General features: G+C 39.2%; 1 pseudogene; it reads left to right on the top strand.

The window, feature by feature from the left end:
- The first annotated feature begins 662 nt into the window (after nt 1–662).
- LOC127677251 (NEDD4-binding protein 1-like) lies at nt 663–2,130 on the top strand (annotated as a pseudogene).
- Nucleotides 2,131–20,791: the final 18,661 nt, after the last annotated feature.

Below are 20,791 nucleotides of genomic sequence, written 5' to 3' on the forward strand. Positions count from 1 at the left end.
CTTTGTTTAGACCTAGCAGAAAGGCCTTGAATAGGTGATCCTGGCCCCATAGGGTAACTGGAAATGGGCTAAGCTTATCTTCTGTAAACGTACGCCATTACCCCTAAGCAGGAGTTCACACAGCTGTAGACATTATAGGAAACTAATTGGTCCACTGGGCACAGGCTCTGATAATTTAAACTGATTGGCCTAAAAACTATGGAGTGGTACAAATCAATTGGCTCGCATTTCGTGGGCTCTCCATGCTAAGAAATGATATTGGTTTGTGATTTGCGGGCTCTGTCGTAAACTTATAAAAGCTGTCACAATTCGGCACTCGGGGTCTATAGTCCTCTAACCCTGCGTGGTGCACGGCTATGGAACCCAGAATTCTAGAAATAAAGAAATCCTCATGCTATTGCATTTAGACCGTTTCTCGCGAGTGATTTGTGTGTCGCCTTCCGGGGTGTCGGGTGCTGGGGCACCCTCAGTTTTTGGGGTCTTACAGAGCCTCTAAGAAGGTGATCATAAACTAACACAAAAGACAAGTTTAATTGTCTAGGCAAACTTAGACTACATTATAGATGGAAAACTCCAATTCTGATCCTTCACACAGAAGGGGAAGGGTTGAAGACCAACCAAAGGTATTGGAGAAAGCCTTTCCCTTAATGATCTCAATTGTGATGGCAGTTGTAAACACCTTACAAGTTTCCATTGCAATCTTTGTACATTTCCTCTCAGAAGAACTTGTAAAAAGAACTGTACAACTAGAAACTATCTCAAAAAATGGGTGAAAAGCTAGCTGTCCAACAACAAGAATGAGGTGAACTAAGAGACAAAGTATCAAGGATATTGCAAAGGTTTGAGAGACAAAAGGCAGAGGAAGTAAGAGACCAGGAAGTGCTTAATTGTGGAACTGTGGTGCCTGATAAAATGGAGGATCAAGAAAGACAGCCCATTGAATGCACAACCTAGACACTTAAGGAAAGTGAGGCAAATCTAGCAGCTACCCTATCGTTCTCAGTTGCCCCAAAACAAAGGCCTGAAAATGGTTTTCAGCAGCAAAGAGAAACTTTGCATTCAAATAATAGGGAGCTTGACTGTGTAAAACAAAGTGGGTGTTACAGTGCTTCTCTCCTGAAGACAAAGGATGCCAAAATCTCCCCACCTCAGCTGCCTCCCTTCAGAACTTCAGCTACTGATGCACATTTGGCAGGATCCTCTGATCACAACTCTTCCTCATTTACCAAGCTTCAAAGATTTCAAGATATCCTGAAGACACCTTATATGCTAGACTTGAGAAATGAACCAGCGAGAGAGGATTTGAAGCCTATTGTTATAGAAGGCAGTAATGCTGCAATTACCCATGGTCTGAAAAAGTTCTTTAGTTGCAGAGGCATAGTGATTGCAGTGGAATATTTTTGGAAGGTCGGCAACAGAAACATCACTGTGTTTGTCCCATAGTGGAGAACAAGAAGGCATCCAAATGCCAGAGAACAGCACTTCTTAAGAGAGCTAGATGATATTGGGATATGAGCTTTAACTCCTTCCTGGGCCATCTTAGGGCAAAGGATGGCTTCTCAGGAAGACAGGTTCCTGCTCCACTTAGCAGAGAAGACTGGCGGTATCATTGTAACAAATGATAGCTTGAGAGAATTTGTGGCTCAGTCAGTGTCCTGGAGAGAAATTGTTACCAAAAGACTGCTTGAGTACATTTCTGTGGGGGACATATTTATGGTTGCTGATGATCCCCTGGGAAGACATGGACCTCAGCTAGAAGAATTTCTTCAAAAGGAGGACTATCTTGGCAACATACAGCCAAGGGTGGGCACAGTTGGCCTTGGCTTCCAAAGTCACAAAACCCAGGCATCCAACACAAGCCAGGAGGCTCCATCCCACATCCAGAGAGCAGCTTTGGGCCCTTGCCTTCCTCAGCAGCCCCACTCCACACCCCTGGCCATCCTTCCAGGAATGCAGCAGAACTTTCCTGGCCTGGCCCAGAGAACTTCTGCAGAGACAGTCGAGCTGAGGCAGGTGTTGCTCAACATCTTCCCTGACTCTGAGCAAAAACAGAAGACCGTCCAGATCCTGGCAGCCAATCCCTACTAGAAAGACCTGAATGCCCTCTCTGTCCTGGTGTTGGACTGCTGACTGGCCTGAGAGTCTAGTGTTGAAGGGGACTCCAGGTGGAGGAGGCTGGAGGGGGAGCTGCCAACTCTGGAAAGTGCCAGGATGCTAAGAAGACCATGATGCACATTCCTGCCTTAGAAAACAAAAGGGAAGGGATGTCTGGTGTGAACAACACGAGGTTCTCAGTCAAAAGATGGAGGAACTAAGTGTAGCAAGAAATAGACTGAAGAATGCTGAAGAACTCAAGTGGAAATTTAAGGATTCTGTGGAAAGTCGGGAGGGTGGGGTTTGACTGGGGCAAACAGGTGAAGGAATGTTTAGCTGAAGCAGACACAGGAGAGAGGATGGTTTGCTAAAGTGAGCAAGCAAAAGGACAAGTGTTTGGCATGAAAAATTCGTTGAGAAGGACAGGCATGTGCTGGTCCATCTTACACGGCTTAGTTGAACTGCACATTCTACACGGCTTAGTTGAGCTGCACATTCTATGCCATAGAGAGAAGTGCACAAAAACATTCCCTCTGTTGGCTTGCAGCTTCTGTGGACTTCTATGATCTGCAAAGTGATGCCATCTGAGACAGGTGCAGAGGCAAGGCCTGTGGAGGACACATGATGTTTGGAAGGAGATAAAGAGAACTTGAGGGACAGTGAAAGAGGCTGAGCTAGGCTTGCACATAGTCTTAGATGTGCAATGCTTGTGGATTGAGGAGACTTCTTCCATCATATTCCTTTCCCTGAGAGAGGCATTCTACTTGATTGATTTCAGCCCTGAGTTTGATGATTTCCTGTCTTCTTCTCCTCCTGGGTGAATTAGCTTCTTTTTGTTCCTGGGCTTTCAGGTGTGCTAGTGTATGCTCCAAGGCATTATGGCAGCATCTGAACTGAATTCTCCAACAACAACAAGTCTTGGATACCCCAACACACCAGAAAAACAAGAGTTGGATTTCAAATCACTGGTCATGATGCTGTTAGAGGAGCACATGAAGGACATAAATAAATCTCTTAAAGAAATTCAGGAGAAAAATGATCAAAATCTAGAAGCACAAGGGAAACACAAAAATCACTTGAAATTCTGGAGAATATGGGTCAAAAGATAGTAGCAAATAAGGAGGAAATACAAAAAAATCACTAAAAGAAATACAGGAGAACTTTGATCAACAGGCAAAAGTCATGAAAGAAGAAACACAACAATCTCTCAAAGAATTACAGGAAAACACAAACAAGCAAGTGAAGGAACTGAGCAAAACCATCCAGGGTCTAAAAACAGAAGTAGAAACAACTAAGAAATCACAAAGGGAGACAACTTTGGAGAAAGAAAACCTTGGGAAGAAATCAGGGGCCTTAGATGCAAATATCAACAACAGAATACAAGAGATAAAAGAAAGAATCTCAGATGCCGAAGATACCATAGAAACCATGGACTCAACAGTCAAAGAAAAGGCAAAATGCAAAAGCTTGTAACCCAAAACATCCAGGAAATCGAGGACACAATGAGAAAGCCAAACCTAAGGATTATAGGCCTTGATGAGAGTGAAGATTCACAACTTAAAGGGCCAGCAAATATCTTCAACAAAAATATGGAAGAAAACTTCCCTAACCTAAAGAGAGAGATGCCCATGAATATACAAGAAGCCTACAGAACTCTAAACAGACTGGACCAGAATAAAAATACCTCCCGCCACATAATAATCAAAACCCCAAATGTACTAAACAAAGAAAGAATACTAAAGACAGTAAGAGAAAAAGGACAAGTAAAATATAAAAGAAGACCTATCAGAATTATACCAGACTTCTCACCAGACACCATGAAAGCTATAAGATCCTGGGCAGAGCTCATGCAGATTCTAAGAGAACACAAATGCCAGCCAAGACTACTATACACAGTGAAACTCTCAGTCAGTATTGATGGAGAAACCAAGATATTCCATGACAAAACCAAACTTACACAATATCTTTCCACAAACCCAGCCCTACAAAGGATAATATGGGGGGAAAACACCAATAAAAGAAGGAAAACTACACCCTGGAAAAACCAGGATAATAACCTTATTTCATCTAACCCAAAAGAAGATAACCACACAAGTATAAAACTAACATAAAAATGATAGGAAGCAATAACCACTACTCCTTAATATCTCTTAACATCAATGGACTCAATTCCCCAATAAAAAGGCATAGACTAACAGACTGGATACATAAACAGGACCCTACATTTTGTTGCATACAGGAAACACACCTCAGTGTCAAAGACAACAAACTTCTTAGAATAAAAGGCTGTAAGACATTTCTACAAGCAAATGGTCTCAGGTAACAAGCCGGAGTTGCCATTCTAATATCAGATAAAATTGGCTTTCAACCTAATGTCATCAAAAGAGACATGGAAGGACACTTCTTGCTGGTCACAGGAAAAATCCACCAAGAAGAACTCTTAATCCAGAACATCTATGCTCCTAATGCAAGGGCACCCTCATTCATAAAAGAAACTTTACCAAAGCTCAAAGCACACATTGCACCTGACACAATAATTGTGGGTGATTTCAACACTTCACTCTCCTCAATGGACAGATCAGGAATACAGAAACTAAACAGGGAGACAGTGAAACTAATTGAAGCTTTGGACCAATTGGATTTAACAGATTTATATAGAACTTTTCATCCTAAAGCAAAAGAATATACCTTTTCTCAGCACCTCACGGTACCTTCTCCAAAATTGATAATATAGTTGGTCACAAGATAGACCTCAACAAATATAAGAAGATCAAAATAATCCCATGCCTCTTATCAGATCACTATAGAGTAAAAGTGGTTTTTAATGACAACAAAAACAACAGAAATTCCACATACACATGGAAACTGAACAATACTCCACTCAATGATACCTTGGTCAAGGACGAAATAAAGAAATAAATCAAAGACTTTTTAGAATTTAATGAAAATGAAGGCAGAACATACCTAAATTTATGGGACACAATGAAAGCAGTGCTAAGAGGAAAACTCATAGCTTTGAGTGACTCCAAAAAGAAATTGGAGAGAGCATACACTAGAAGCTTAAGGGCACACCTGAAAGCTCTGGAACAAAAAGAAGCTAATTCACCCAGGAGGAGAAGAAGACAGGAAATCATCAAACTCAGGCTGAAATCAATCAAGTAGAAACTAAGAGAACCATACAAAGAATCAACAAAACCAGGAGCTGGTTCTTTGAAAAAAATCAAAAATATAGATAAACCCTTAGCCAGAGTGACCAAAGGGCACAGAGACAGTATCCAAATTAACAAACTTAGAAATGAAAAGGGAGATATAACAACAGAAACTGAGAAAATTCAAAAGCCTGTACTCAACACAACTGGAGAATATGGAGGAAATGGACAATTTCTTAGACAGATATCAAATACCAAAATTAAGTCAGGATCAAATAGATCATCTATACAGACCCATAACCCCTGTCCCTTCCCCCACAGCATTAAGCTGGACTTCTCAGCCCATCCTATTCAAGCTGCGACATTCCTGGTTGGCAGCGCCCACCCTTCTGCTGGTGTTACCCAGCCTATTCGGGCTGCAACATTCCTGGCTGGCAGCCTCCACCCTTTCGCTGGTGTTATCTCCATTGAGAACAATGCAGCTGCTTTCACCTTGACAACCAAGGCTGCCTCAGGGCAGTCTCACCTGGAGACCAGCACAAAGATCTGCTAAGAAGAACCAAGTAATTCGCAGCCATTTGGGGGGCAGAGTTGTTTTCTAAAGACTATATATATGTTGGCTAAATAATAGTAAAGTCAGCCTTGATTGGCAAAATGTTGTCGTGACTCAATTCTCTTTCGTTGCCTTCCTGTTTATCCCCAGAATTCTCTTCCAGGTCTCCAGTTCACATGTGGCCGTGGGTGGCTACAAACCCCTAAAGAAATAGAAGGAGTCATAGAAAGCTTTCTAACAAAAATAAAATAAAATAAAATAAAATAAAAAAAATAAAAAATAAATAAAAAAGCACAGGACCAGATGGTTTCAGTGCAGAATTCTATCACACCTTCAAAGAAGACTTAACATCAATACTCTTCAAACTATTCCACCAAATAGAAACAGAAGGAACACTACCCAACTTGTTCTAAAAAGCCACAATTATGCTGACACCAAAACCACACAAAGATCCAACAAAGAAAGAGAACTTCAGGCCAATATCCCTTATGAATATCGATGCAAAAATACTCAATAAAATTCTTGCCCACCAAATCCAAGAACGCATCAAAATATCATCCACCCTGATCAAGTAGGATTTATCCCAGGGATACAGGGATGGTTCAATATATGGACATCCATCAAAGAAAAAAACCACATGGTCATTTCATTAGATGCTGAAAAAGCATTTGACAAAATTCAGCATCCTTTCATGCTAAAAGTCTTGGAAAGAACAGGAATTCAAGGCCCATATCTAAATATAGTAAAAGCAATATGCAACAAACTGGTAGCCAATATCAAACTAAATGGAGAGAAACTTGAAGCAATCCCACTAAAATCAGGGACTAGACAGGGCTGCCCCCTCTCTCCTTATCTTTTCAATATTGTACTTGAGCTACTAGCTCAGGCATTTAGACAACATAAGGAGGTGAAAGGGTTACAAATTGGAAAGGAAGAAGTCAAACTATCACTATTTGCAGATGATACGATAGTCTACTTAAGTGACTATCTTTTCAATATAGTTCTTCAAGTCCTAGCTAGAGCAATTAGACAACATAAGGAGGTCAAAAGGATACAAATTGGAAAGGAAGAAGTCAAACTATCACTCTTTGCAGATGATATGATAGTCTACTTAAGTGACCCAAAAAACTCTACCAGAGAACTCCTACAGCTGATAAACAACTTCAGTAAAGTGGCTGGTTACAAAATCAACACAAGCAAATCAGTAGCCTTTCTATACTCAAAGGATAAGTAGACTGAGAAAAAAATTAGGGAAATGACACCCTTCATAATAGCCACAAACAGCATAAAGTATCTTGGGGTGACTCTAACCAAACAAGTGAAAGACCTATATGACAAGAACTTCAGATCTCTGAAGAAGGAAATCAAAGAAGACCTCAGAAAATGGAAAAAATCTTCCTTGCTCGTGCATTGGCAGGATTAATAGAGTTAAAATGGCCATCTTGCCAAAAGCAATATACAGATTCAACACAATCCCCATCAAAATCCCAACTCAGTTCTTCATAGAGTTAGAAAGAGCAATTCTCAAATTCACTTGGAATAACAAAATCCCCAGGATATCTAAAACTATTCTCAACAGTAAAAGAACTTCTGGGGGAAGCTGTATTCCAGACCTCAAACATTACTACAGAGCAATAGTGATAAAAGCTGCATTGTATTGGTAAAATGTCAGGCAAGTGGATCAATGGAATAGGATTGAAGACCTAGAAATGAACCCACACACCTGTGGTCATTTGATCTTTGACAAAGGAGCTGAAAACATCCAGTGGAAAAAAAGATAGCCTTTTCAACAAATGGTGCTGGTTCGATTGGAGGTCAGCATGCAGAAGAATGCGAATTGATCCATTCTTATCTCCTTGTACTAAGCTCAACTCCAAGTGGATCAAGGACCTCCACATAAAACCTGGCACACTGAAACTAATAGAAAAGAAACTGGGGAAGACCCTTGAGGACATGGGCACAAGGGAAACGCTCCTGAATAGAACACCAATAGCTTATGCTCTAAGATTGAGAATTGACAAATGGGACCTCCTAAAACTACAAAGTTTCTGTAAGGCAAAGGACACTGTCAAAAGGACAAAATGTCAACCAATAGATTGGGACAGGATCTTCACCAACCCTAAATCCGACAGAGGGCTAATATCTAATATATACAAAGAACTCAAGAAGATAAACCCCAGAGAACCAAATAACCCTATTAAAAAGTGGGGCACAGAGCTAAACAAAGAATTTTCACATGAAGAACTTCGGATGGCTGAGAAGCACCTTAAGAAATGTTCAACATCATTAGTCATTAGGGAAATGCAAATCAAAACAACCCTGAGATTTCACCTTACACAAATCAGAATGGCTAAGGTTAAAAACTCAGGAGATAGTAGGTGTTGGCAAGGATGTGGAGAAAGAGGAATACTCTTCCACTGCTGGTGGGATTGCAAGATGGTACAACCACTATGGAAATCAGTCTGGCCCATTCCTCAGAAAACTAGGCATGACACTTCCGGAGGAACCTGCTATACCACTCCTGGGCATATATCTGGAGGATTCCCTGGCATGCAATAAGGACACATGTTCCACTATTTTCATAGCAGCCCTGTTTGTAATAGCCAGAAGCTGGAAAGAACCCGTGTCCCTCAATGGAGGAATGGATTCAAAAAATGTGGTATATTTGCACAATGGAGTACTATTCAGCCACCAGAAACAATGAATTTATGAAATTCTTAGTTAAATAAATGGAGCTGGAGAACATCATACTAAGTGAGGCAACCCAGTCTCATGATTGATCTTTTGATCAATCATGGTATGCACTCACTGAGAAGTGGATATTAGCCCCCAAATGTGGAATACCCAAGACATAATCCAAATATTAAATGATGTCCAAGAGGAAAGGAGGAGTGGCCTCTGATTCTGTAAGGACCAGCAGTATAGGGCAATACCAGAACAGGGTAGTGGGAAGGGGTGGATGGTAGTGGGGATAGGGGGAGGGAAGAGCACTTATGGGACTTTCTGGGGTGGGGAGCCAAAAAATGGGAAATTATTTGAAATTTAAATAAAAAATAAATCAAATAAATAAAAAAAGGAAAAAAAAAGAATAATACAAATAAAATGAACCTTTCTAAACTGGTCCACTTGCCCATTTTTCATTCTTTTCCACTGCCTCAGATGTGTGGTTGGCTGTGTGGCGGGCCACAAGGGAGGGTAAGAAGTATAAAAGCCATCTCTATGAATAAGATTCTTAGGTGTGAACCTAGCCTTCAACTGCTGAGTCATCTCTCCAGCAGGAAGATGGAAAAGAACTCATCAATGTCAGGGGATATAAAGGCCTTTTTCCTTCAGGATACTGGATGGTATTAGTGCTAAATGTTTCTGTTGTATTCAGACATAGAGTAATACCAACTGAAATGACTGTTTCTTTCCTTTGGATACACCTGAGGGGAGGGTTCAAGATATGGGAGAGGCCACATGCCTGAGGAGTCTCAAGGATAGGTCAAAGCCTCAGCCCTGCAAAATCAGATGTGGCACCATTCCTGATGCCTTCACATGGTTGAATATGGACTGACAAGAGAAGGGAAATTGTTTTTCTTAAAGAGTAGGATGCTCCTGGAACATGTGTTGTTTTGCAATCACAGATGATGAATACTAAGAGTATAAATAATGGATGAACTACCTCAGTCCTTGCAGTAAGATTGGAGGCAAGGATAGGTACTAATGCTGAGGGGATGAATCTCTGCCAGGAGAGAGTTTGTGCTTATGCCTCACATGGTTTGTCATGGGGAATGGGAAGCCCTGCCAGTATCTCCACTCCCATTGGTTGGGTTGGCAGCATTCTCTCATCTCATGTACCTTTCCCCATCTCCATTCCTCTTTCTGATCTCCTCACCCACCCTCTCACACCCATCACACCAGCACATTGCCATTGTGTGTAGGTTTTAAAATTGGTTTTTTATGATACTTTTTTACATTTATCGTTTTAAAGTTTGTTAGCAATTTAAACTAGATAGATTGTTAAATTGCTCAATATTTAAAATAGACCATGTTTAATTCATAAACATATTCAAATATAAGTAAAAGTTCACTTTTTCAAACGCTATGTAAATAAGCAGTTGTAAATAAACATGGCAGTAAGAGTCAATACATGTTGATTGAAAATGATCTTTGAGTTGACCAAGATTATTTTATCCAGTTACCAATTCACTCTCTAAAAATAATAATTATTAGTGTTTTTAATCTATTAGTTGTTATAATGTATTGCATAAATAATTGTTCACTATTCTTTACACAATCTAAATTTCAACAAGTTAATTATGTGCCTCATAGAAGAGTAGAGTGGTATGTATATACAGTAATGTTAAGTTGAGTTCATATGATAGGATGGGTTTTTGTGAAGTCTCTTATTTAGAATGGAGAAAGACCAAGTCTCTACATTGTATACATTGTAATTTATTACAGCTCAAAGCAACCATGCTACTTGTAATGTTTAGTGTATTTGTACTATTATATGTGTTTTGTTATAAAAAAAAAAAGGACCATTTGGTTGATCTATCACATTTACTCTCTTCAATTAAATCAGTACATCATTTTGTACTTTTCAAATATAGAAAGTTCCCATCCTTGTAACTTATGATTTTCTATAATGTAGAAATCTGTTGGTTCTTTTTAACATGTAGTAAAAGCATTTTACTTTCTGGATTCTATACTTTATATGTGAATAAGAGTAATAGTGAATAAACACTGCTATATTTAAGACAGTTGATACTGCTACAACAATTAGCGTATTATATGTAAAATGATATATTTTAAATGGACTTCAAAAATCCATACACCATTATTAGGGACAAGAACCTATGGAGACATATGTCATAAACTCTAGGAGAGAACTTCTGATATTAAATTATGATTGCTAAATGGTCATACTATTAACCTGACTCTGAATGACTTGATTAATGAATGCCTCAACCTTTTACAAAAAAGCTGGGTTTTTTTCCAGCAGAATGCATAACAGATTAAAATGAAGACAAGAATATATTGCAGAGTAACTAGTCAAAAATGAGGTATCTTTATTATATTCCCTCTTCTCAAGGTTCAGGGGGTCATTGAAGAAGAGAGGACAAAAATTTTTATAAGCTACAGGCAGAAGATGACTATAACAAAATACTGTTTTCTGGGCACAAGAGGACAATTGCACGTGTAAACTTACAGAGATTGTAATAGTTTGCACACACATCAAGCTTAAGCCAGCTAAAATTCTAACTCAAAGGGGGGGTGGAGGGAGGAAAAAATGAAGTCCCACTGCTATTGGAGAAGTTACTGTTAATTGACAGTTATTGGGAGAGTCACTTTTTATTAAGAATGTGGCTTCTGGTATAGTCCAGTGAATGGTCCTACTCCAAAGATTAGGTGGTAGCATAAATTAAACTCATTGGGATTTTCAAAAATGAAAAGAGAAAAAGAGTTCATCAAGTTGAGTGGATAGGCAATGGAGGTGGACCTTGGAAGAACTGGGCTTGAAGATGAGATCAAAATAATTGCATGAGGTTATTAATTCATTATTAATTGCATGGGATTATTATTTTAGTAATTTGCATTTGCATTTGAAAAGTCAAATTAGATACTTTTGTTTACTTTCAATGATTATTTCATTTTTACTGAAACAAGTAGAGATAATTTAACCAAATTGTTCAAAAATACTTCAAAGATAATGAAGTACATCAGATTCATTACATAGGCTGGTGAGCCTGTGCCTCCAATTTTCACAGAAGCATAATCAAGACCTGGTTGTGACATTGATACAAATGAAAGACAACTCCCATCTACTCTCAGTAACACTTATGGGTAGTCTTTAAACACAATGTGTACTTTCCCCCCGGAAAATAGCATTTATAAACTTTATTTCAGAGGCAAATGTATCCATCTGCTATATATAAGACATACTTTTTATGGTTTGAATATTTCTGACTCATGACTGTAGAACAGTTCTAATGATTGCAGTTTAAGCTAAGAGCTGCCTGACACTAAATCCAACAGGCTCTGTTGCAGTCTACCATGACTGGATAGCTCCTCTGAGCTCAGCACAAAATGGAGGACTCCGTTTACCAACAGGGCTTTCTCTTCTCTTAGCTTGTTTGAGGATCCTGATTACTTACACCTTCTACCTAGGGAGTGTTGAGTAGTGGAAGACCTACAAATTTCCCCCACCACCACACCCTATAAGTACCTGGCAATTACCTGGGATTCCTGGAATGTGTCTCCAAATAAGACATTCACAGAACTTTAAACTCCAGCCAATGATTTTCATTTACCCTGAAAACTCTCCCACTCTCTCAGGTCCATATAAACCCTGAATAAATATGTGAATAAGTCTAATTGCAAAAATAAAGAAAAAGTGATAGGAGCATGAGCTATGATCATCTAAGAGAGCTATTTCATTGAAGTTCTTCATCTAAAATATCAGGAACACTAAAATCTTTGGAGACTCCCCCTCCCCACTATTTCTGATGACTCTTACCTTCCTGCCCTATATCACTACTTCTTTTCCTATCTTGATTCCATTTTCTCTTACCTCTTATTAGAGACTCAGTGGAATCCATAGAAAAGAACATGTGAGTAGTGAATGATAGCAATGTTCTGGGTTTATATGGCTGATGAGATTGCTCTTGCTTGTTTAAGTTTGTTTATTTATCTTTGAAACTTTACTGTGAGAAGGGTAGCAGAAAGAAGTAGGCTATGCCAATGGTATTATGATCATAAGATCACCATTACTACTTTTCAGAAAAATAAATAAAACATATTCTCCCAATTTATCAGTGAAGGACATATAATGAGAGATATTTTATCAGCAATCTCCAAGGTAGTATGCAGGATAATTCACAAGGTGATCTGTCAGCACATTAGACACTATATTAATAATTGATATAGAAAGCAAACACTGATAATAACTTGGACACAGCTTGTCACAGGTTCTCTCTTTTGCTTATTTACTTGACAACAGGCAAGCTAAGTCACATGAGAAGCCCATAACTGTCTGCAGTATTTCTCTCTCTGATAAGACTCATTTCAATATTGTTTTTTAACATTGTAATCAATCTTCCAAGAAACATATTTTACATGTTTATATGTACAACAAACTATAGGCAAATTAAACTAGATTGAAAACAATGAGAATCAGAGAAAGGGTATTAAGGCTACAAATTCAATATTTTGTTCATCATTTTAATAAGAACATAAGAAAGAGGACTGATGAAAGTAGAGCTTATTTTAAAATTGACTTATTTAGTGTCATATTACTCATAAACAAGAGAAATTATGTTTTATTGGGTACCAATAAGTGAAGAATGCTCTGATAAGGATGCCCATGCAATTTCAGAATACATATTTGGATTATTGTAACTGCCCACAGTTACATCAAACAGGTTACCTGGAAGGGAAGATGGGGATGTATGGGAAGGCAATGAGACAAGAAAGAGACCAAGACAGCAGTTGCTGATCAATGTCCCAAGGTTTGATGCAGGACTCAGAATTTAAAGTTTCAGGTAAGATCCCCCTCCCCCAAATTCCAAGGTCTGTTCAGGAGAACTGGTCTGACTGCTCAGCAGGCCTTGGCTCCATTGCTCAGGTGGCTGGGTGGGTCACCTGCTTAATTAAGGAATTTGTAGATCTGGAAGAACGAAGAACTTAACCTTGGTCTGAGCTCTTCACTCTAGGTGGAGGGAATTATGGCTAACACAGGTCTGGAATTCCTGCTCAAAGGCTGGGAGAGGAGCTACACCTTGGTGTGAGTGCTCCACCCTAGGTGGAGGGAATTATGGCTAACACAGGTTTGGAATTCCTGCTCAAGGGCTGGGAGTGGGAAGGCACTGACTATAAATACAAAAGGTTTCTTTTTTGGTAAACTTACTGGCAAGGAAAGAGGTTTTCGGGAGCTGAAAAAAAAAAGACTCAAAGTTCATTGTGGGTACAAGCTGACAACTCTTGTGTTCTTCTAGAGACAGCTTTCCTTAGATTTTCAGACAGCTCAAATTATGTAGACCAAAGTCTAGTCTTTTGTTTGCATATCAGTTCAATCATCCACCCCAGATTCCCTTTTAATTATTCCATGATTTATCATTTTATTACCTTAGCCCCTTGATTCTTGGAAAAGAGAGCAAGAACTTTTATTTTTAACATAGCAAATTAATTCAGAGGCTGCCTGCCTTTGTAAACATAGACAATAAGCTAGCTGGGTGGGATCCATCTCTGAGATCATTATTCACACCATGCCTGGGCCTAAAGTAGCTCTGTTCCAGGCTGACCTTGTACTCAGGAATCTGCCTTCCTTTTTAAACACAAACAATAAACTTAGCTGGATGGGGTCTTGCTCTGTAATCACCACTCCCTAAATCTTGATATCTCTTTATGTAACATGACAGTCTGACAAGCTGGCTCATAGTGTAGCTGCCTCTGTTCTTTTTTTTTTTTTTTTTTTTTTTGATTTTGGTTTTTTTCGAGACAGGGTTTCTCTGTACAGCTCTGGCTGTCCTGGAACTCACTCTGTAAACCAGGCTGGCCTCGAACGCAGAAATCCGCTTGCCTTTGCCTCCCAGACTGCTGGGATTACAGGCGTGCACCACCACTGTCTGGCTGCCTCTGTTCGTTAAGGTCCATAAAATTCCTCTTATAATTGATATTGTTTCTCTATATTTTGCATAGTTGAAAAGTTTTATATATATATATATATAATATATATATATATATATACAATATATGTATATATACATATATATGTTATACTTTTATATGTTATATATTTTTGAATTTATGTTTTCAGAGTCTTTCACACAGTACTGAAGGTCACAGTGTTTACCATTTTATTAAGAACATTAGACACACCACACCCTTGACTCTTGGATTTTTGCTGCTTCTAATTAACATGGAGTCACTTACCTTAATAGGGAGAGCATTCCCTGAAGGAGGATCATGAAAATATTCACATGTTATTATACAAATAAGCTCCATGCCTACAGCACCTGTTAGCACTTATGGAGGCCCATGCCCAGCTAGTTCTGCTGCTCCAGGGACAGATATTGTTCCATAATGTCTCTCAAGCATGGCAGCACTTTGCACACTACAGCTGAGAAGCCCATAACCATTCTAGGTCAGAAATGACTGTCTTTTGTATATATGGCTCTCCCTCATGGTGACCATTGAAAAAATAATAGTAACAGTTTTCCAAAGCCTTTTCTGTTAACTTTTATTCTTTGTGAATTTTGCATCATCTCCCTATCTCCCATAGCCTCCCTTTGCCCCCCACCAAAATAAACACAAACAAAGCACAGAAGTCATTTCATTGTAGAAGCTGTAGTATATCACAAGTGTGTCCCACATTATATCTCTAGGTCCAAACATCTTTACTTGCAAATGTTTATTATGATGATTCATTGGTCTGGTGTGAGATCTCTGACTTCTGTAACACCACCAATGTGGGATTTTCATCAGGACTTCTGGTCATCCTGTTGTTTCCCTGTGTCATGGAGAACCTGCAGCTTTGGATCAATAGGACTAGCCTTTCACATGTCCCAACCATGTGCAGGTGATATAGATTTTGGGGTGGGCCAACTCAGTGTCCTGGATCTGGGCCTCAGTGGTAGATAAACTGGTCAGTGCATCAGATTTCCCTTATCCATACCAGTAGGATAAGTTCTCCAGCACTGCTCTGACTTGGCCACCGAATTTTGCCATTGGCAGGAGGCAGGGTCAGCTCTCTGTTTTCATGCCCTCCAGCTGGCATACTCAGACCCAGGCCTCCAAAGCCAGCTCCACTGTGGTACCCAGTCAAGAAGTAGGAATCACTCTCTCAAGTGGTACAACCTGCAAGTGAGTGGGCCAGCTCTCCCTTTCTCAGACCATTGGAACCCATGTACCTCCACCATCAGTGCCAGATGTATAGGCAAGATGAAAAACACAATATCTTAATTGCTGTAGCCAGCAAGGGACAGAGCTATCTTGCTCTCAGGACCTAAGGGCCAGCTGTCCTCACTGACACAGGTGGTGAAGGGCAAGAGGGAAAATGTATCATGAACACCACCTCACTCTATGCCCTGCTTTCCTACTCGGAGCTAGTTCACTTGCACTCTACCACCAGGGTCTGCTCTGCTGAGCTGTCCAGGCAGGGTGCAGGGCTGATACTGTAGAGTGCAGCAGCTTGTGAGGGGCAGGGCAAGCTCTCTCATTCTCATGATCTTGGGGCCAGCTCACCTGGCTGCCACAGAATGAGAGGGTTAAGGAGGAGAGAGGGCATTTTCTTTCTTACACATGCTCCCTATGGCAGATGGGGGTGGTGTCAGCACTCCCATGCTCATATTCTACACATACACCACTCTGTCATGAGGAGGCCAAGTCTACTATGCTGCCAAGGCAAGGGGTGGTGCCAGCTCAGCACAATCCAGACATTTGCATGACCTTTGGTTGTAATATGGGCTGGCAACACTACACAGACCCCCAGCTGCCTTAGGACCATGGATCCAGCCATGCCCCACAGTAGCAACATGGGCTTGGATACCCTCATAGCATCAGGTTACAGTGTAGGCCACTCAGATCAGCATGTTCTTCCCCCATCCCACCCAGTTCCCATACCTTGTGGGAGCCCTTAGATATCCACATGGTCTCCAGTGTCAGCACAGACTATACACATCCTCTTGGACTTTCTGATAACTTGGGCCACAAACATCAACATAGACCACAGCTCACAGCAAGACAATGAACCCAGACATGGCCCTTGGTGGCAGTCCAGGCCAGGATTTCACCATGGCTGATATCTACCTGTTCCTCACCACCACCAAATCTCCATGGCTACCTCTCTCAACAGTGTATGGACTCCTTGGCTTCACTTTCTTTTTCATATCTCCACTACATACTCTACCTTTCCAATCTCACCATTACACATTTTTCCATCTTAGTGATCCCTGGGGTGGGCAGTTGGCTGCCTTTTCTTCCAGTTTCCCTAGGCCTGCAGAAAATAGAATTTTTTAAATACACTAATTTTGATTATGGCTTCTTCTCCTCTAATACCTCTCAGATCCTCCCCCATTTTTCTACCTACCCAAATCTCCCTCATTAGGATATAATTATATAAAATAATAATGATGATGATGATGATGATGATGATGATGATGAATAATTATAAATAAATAAATAACTTTGGGTGGAAGGTTTGTGGGGTCAGTTCAAAAACAGAGCGAAAATGGAGTAGAGACTGAGAGAATGACCAAGCAATGGCTGGCCCAATTTGAGACCCATCCTATGGGCAAGTCACTGACATTATGATATTCTTCTTATGCTTGCAGACAAGAGCATAGTATAACTGTTTTCAGAGAGGCTCCACCTAGCAGCTGAATAAAACAGATGCAGAGACCTACAGCCAAACATTAGGTAGAGCTTGGGGAGTCTTCTAGAAGAGTTGGGTTGGGAAGATTCTACAAGAAGACCAAGAGGGCAAATTAACCTGGACCCTTGGGGAATCACAGAAACTGAACCACCAACCAAAGAGCATACATGGACTAGATCTCTCTCCTACCCCCACTCTGCACATATGTCGCAAATGTGCAGCTTGATCTTCATGTAAGTCATTCAACAATTGGAGCTGGGGCTGTCCCTGATTTTTTCCCCCCGCTTATGGATCCTGTTCTCCTTATTGGGCAGCCTTGTCTGGCATTAGTGGGAGAGGGTGAGCCTACAATAATTTGATGTGTCAGGGTGGGTTGGTACAGGGCCAGGAGGGGCAGGGCTCTCCCTTCTCAGAGGAGAAGGGAATGTAGGGGGTATGGGATGAGTGAAAAGCTAGGATGAGAGAGGGTCGATTATTGCAATGTAAAGTGAATAAGTATTTTAATTAATTAATGGGGAAAAGTATACATGCTAATAAAAAATTAAAATCATATCAGTCACAAAGTTTCAGAAAATGTATAACATAATAGTGGTATTAATATAACTAAAATCTGGTTTCAAACACACACACACACACACACACACACACACACATACACACACACATATAAAACAATAAAAACTATTGGTAATGATGCCATTAATTAAATTTTATACTGAACTCTCAAGAGTCATAGAAAAACACCATTAGCTTAAAATGGAAAACAATCTTTAAGAGTGGCAATTGACAAAATTAATATGATCTTTTAATAATGGAAGCAACTCAATTACATTAAGGTATATGTAATGTAGGGGAAATTAATATCACAGTTGCAAACAGAAATGCTTAATTTGCTTGCTTTGTGTTTAGTTTCTTGATTGCACACGTTCTGCTGCTCAAGTACTTCAGGAAATGAGCAGCTCTGCAAAAGTTTCTCCAAGCTAACAATAAAATAGCAACCTGTGCTCTTTTTGAAATCAAGACATGCTAACATTTCCGTGGACAGAAGATGATGGCTGTACATGACCTTTCCATTTCCAATTTATTCCTGTGGATTATTTGAAGCGGATAGTTGAGAAATTTTGGATGATATATGAGAACATATGAATGCACATTATATTGCACACACATGCTGCTCAGCCATTTAGTAACCTGAAAAATAAGTTCACAGTAAACATAGACATTACCAGGCTTCCTTAGCTGATGCTGTGAGATATTTGTTCCTTAAATCACACAGGGTTTTTTACATTTACGCTTACATACATTTTAAAAGTCATTTTGCTTAGCAAATTTTGCTTTCTGACTTTTGAGAATTATCCTCTCATTTTACATATAGCATTCCATTCATGCAGCAAATTTTGTAGTACCTGTCATTTTAATTAATTTTACTCTATTTGGACATTTATATCTTTCATATTAAAAATTGGGGTCTTTCCATCTTATGCTGTAAGATTTTTCTGTCTTGCAAGATATTGCTGTAGAACAAAAGATTGGAGTCCATGCTTTGCTATGAGGGAATAAACGCAGAAGCATGTTTTAGAACTCACAAATTCTTCCCACATCAAACCTCTTGGTGTAAAAATGGCATTCTTACCATTATTCAGAGCATACTATGCACATATGTTTGCATACATACATTTGCTGTGTCAAAAATATGCAAAATACCAAATATATACAAGATATAAGTTATTTGTACTCCTTATTCTATTGCTTCTGGGTAAGATTTGTAAAACTGTATTTTTTATTTTGTGATTGTGTCAGGATGTGCATATGTGTGCTTTCATAAAATGACAAGTGTATTTAATTAAAGATGTAAGGAACAAGAAATATCATGAAATTTAGTAAATATCTTTATATTTTCCATTTATTTTTACAGTTGTACAGTAATGTATTAGTTCTGTCTATTAAAATGACAGATGATTAGGAAGACATTTGTTTTGGATATAAATTCATTTATTCGTGAAATTAATTTATTTCTAACTTTAATGACCCAGAGTAAATATTTTGGCAAAATATTGACATGTCTAGTGCTACCTTTTAAGCTTTAGTTTATTTCTAAGGCATTATCTCTGGAAAATACTACATCCATTGGGCATTTGCTGTCACACTACTGTTGTTGACTGTTAGGACATCACTAAGCTTTCTTACCTTAGAATATTGTACTTATGTTCAAAATTCCCAGAAAAAATAAATTAAAAATACCTTTTAAAATGGGGAAGAATATACTGGAATTAATTTCAAACCAAAATTTCCCTAAAATCAATTATAGTCATTCCAGTTTTCTACTAATTGCTACTTTTAAAAGGATTAGCTTCATTAATAACCTCATACATTATTCTACAGAGATATAGATCCTGGCTCTACCTTATACTCTTACAAAATAAGATAAATCTTCATGGTAGTTTGAATGTGAATGAGCCACAAGTTCATATGTTCAAATAGTTTATCGCCAGTTAAGGTAACTACTTGAGAAGGATTAGGAGGTGAGACCTTGTTAGAGGAGATGTGTCACTGAGGATGGGCTTTGAAGTTTCAAAAGACTTGTACCATTGTGTCTGTCTGTCTGTCTGCCTGTCTCTCACTCTGTCTGTCTCTATCACTCTTTATCTCTTCTTTGTATGTATGGATCAGAATGTAAGTTCCCAGATGTTCCTGCTGTCATGGCTTTTTTCTGCCCACATAGATTCTAACCACCTACAGCTGTAAACCCAACTTAAAAACATTATTTTGGTCATGACATCTTATCACAACAACAGCAGAGTAACTTAGGGACAGAGAAAGTAGAATGAATATATATTATATTAAAAGAATATAATACTGATATATTATATCAATGCGATTGACTTACACATGGTTATCTAACACCAGAGAGGGCAAGAATCCAGTAGCTACTTAATCCACAAGGCTCGATTTCTCAGCATTCTCTTTCTGGTGCAGAAATTCCTAGAGAGCCACTGGTTTTCAGTCAACATAGGAAGGCCAACCAATCTCAGCGTCAACCATGTTTAGGATGAGTCTTCTCATTCCACATAGTTTGGTCAAGAACATTCCTCAGAGTATGGAACAGCAGCTTACACTTTATTTGGTTTCAGGTCCAGTCAAGGTGACAACCAAGATTAAACACCACAATAGACAACAGAATTGACATTTGTTTCATTTGCTTTGACATTCCAAATGAACAGTGAGTGCTATATTCTTTAAATTTTTCTAACTTTGCATTAACCTATCCTAAAGCTGTGTTTATTTATTTATTTTTTTTTTTTTACAAAATATAGTGCTTCCATTTTTTTGCCCAGTAATCTATAATAGAAACATTTCCAGTGATGATTATAGTGATGATTATTCTGCAGTGAAAAGAAACCGTGATCTGTGAAATGTTTTTCCCCATTATTTTCTAGGATGATATGGGTTTTATATGGTCACTGAAAAAATATTTCAAATGAATAGGCACATTTCAGTAGTAAAGTAAAAATCTTCTAAAGAAAATACATGGTGTGTACACACACCTGCATGGGTTTATGTGTCCCACCTGCACGCAATTGCCCACAGAGGTCAGTGGGCATCAGTTATTTTGGAACTTGAGTAACAGGCAGTTTTGAG

The sequence above is a fragment of the Apodemus sylvaticus genome, chromosome 2 (assembly GCF_947179515.1).
Source record: "Apodemus sylvaticus chromosome 2, mApoSyl1.1, whole genome shotgun sequence".
Classification (NCBI taxonomy): Eukaryota; Metazoa; Chordata; class Mammalia; order Rodentia; family Muridae; genus Apodemus; species Apodemus sylvaticus.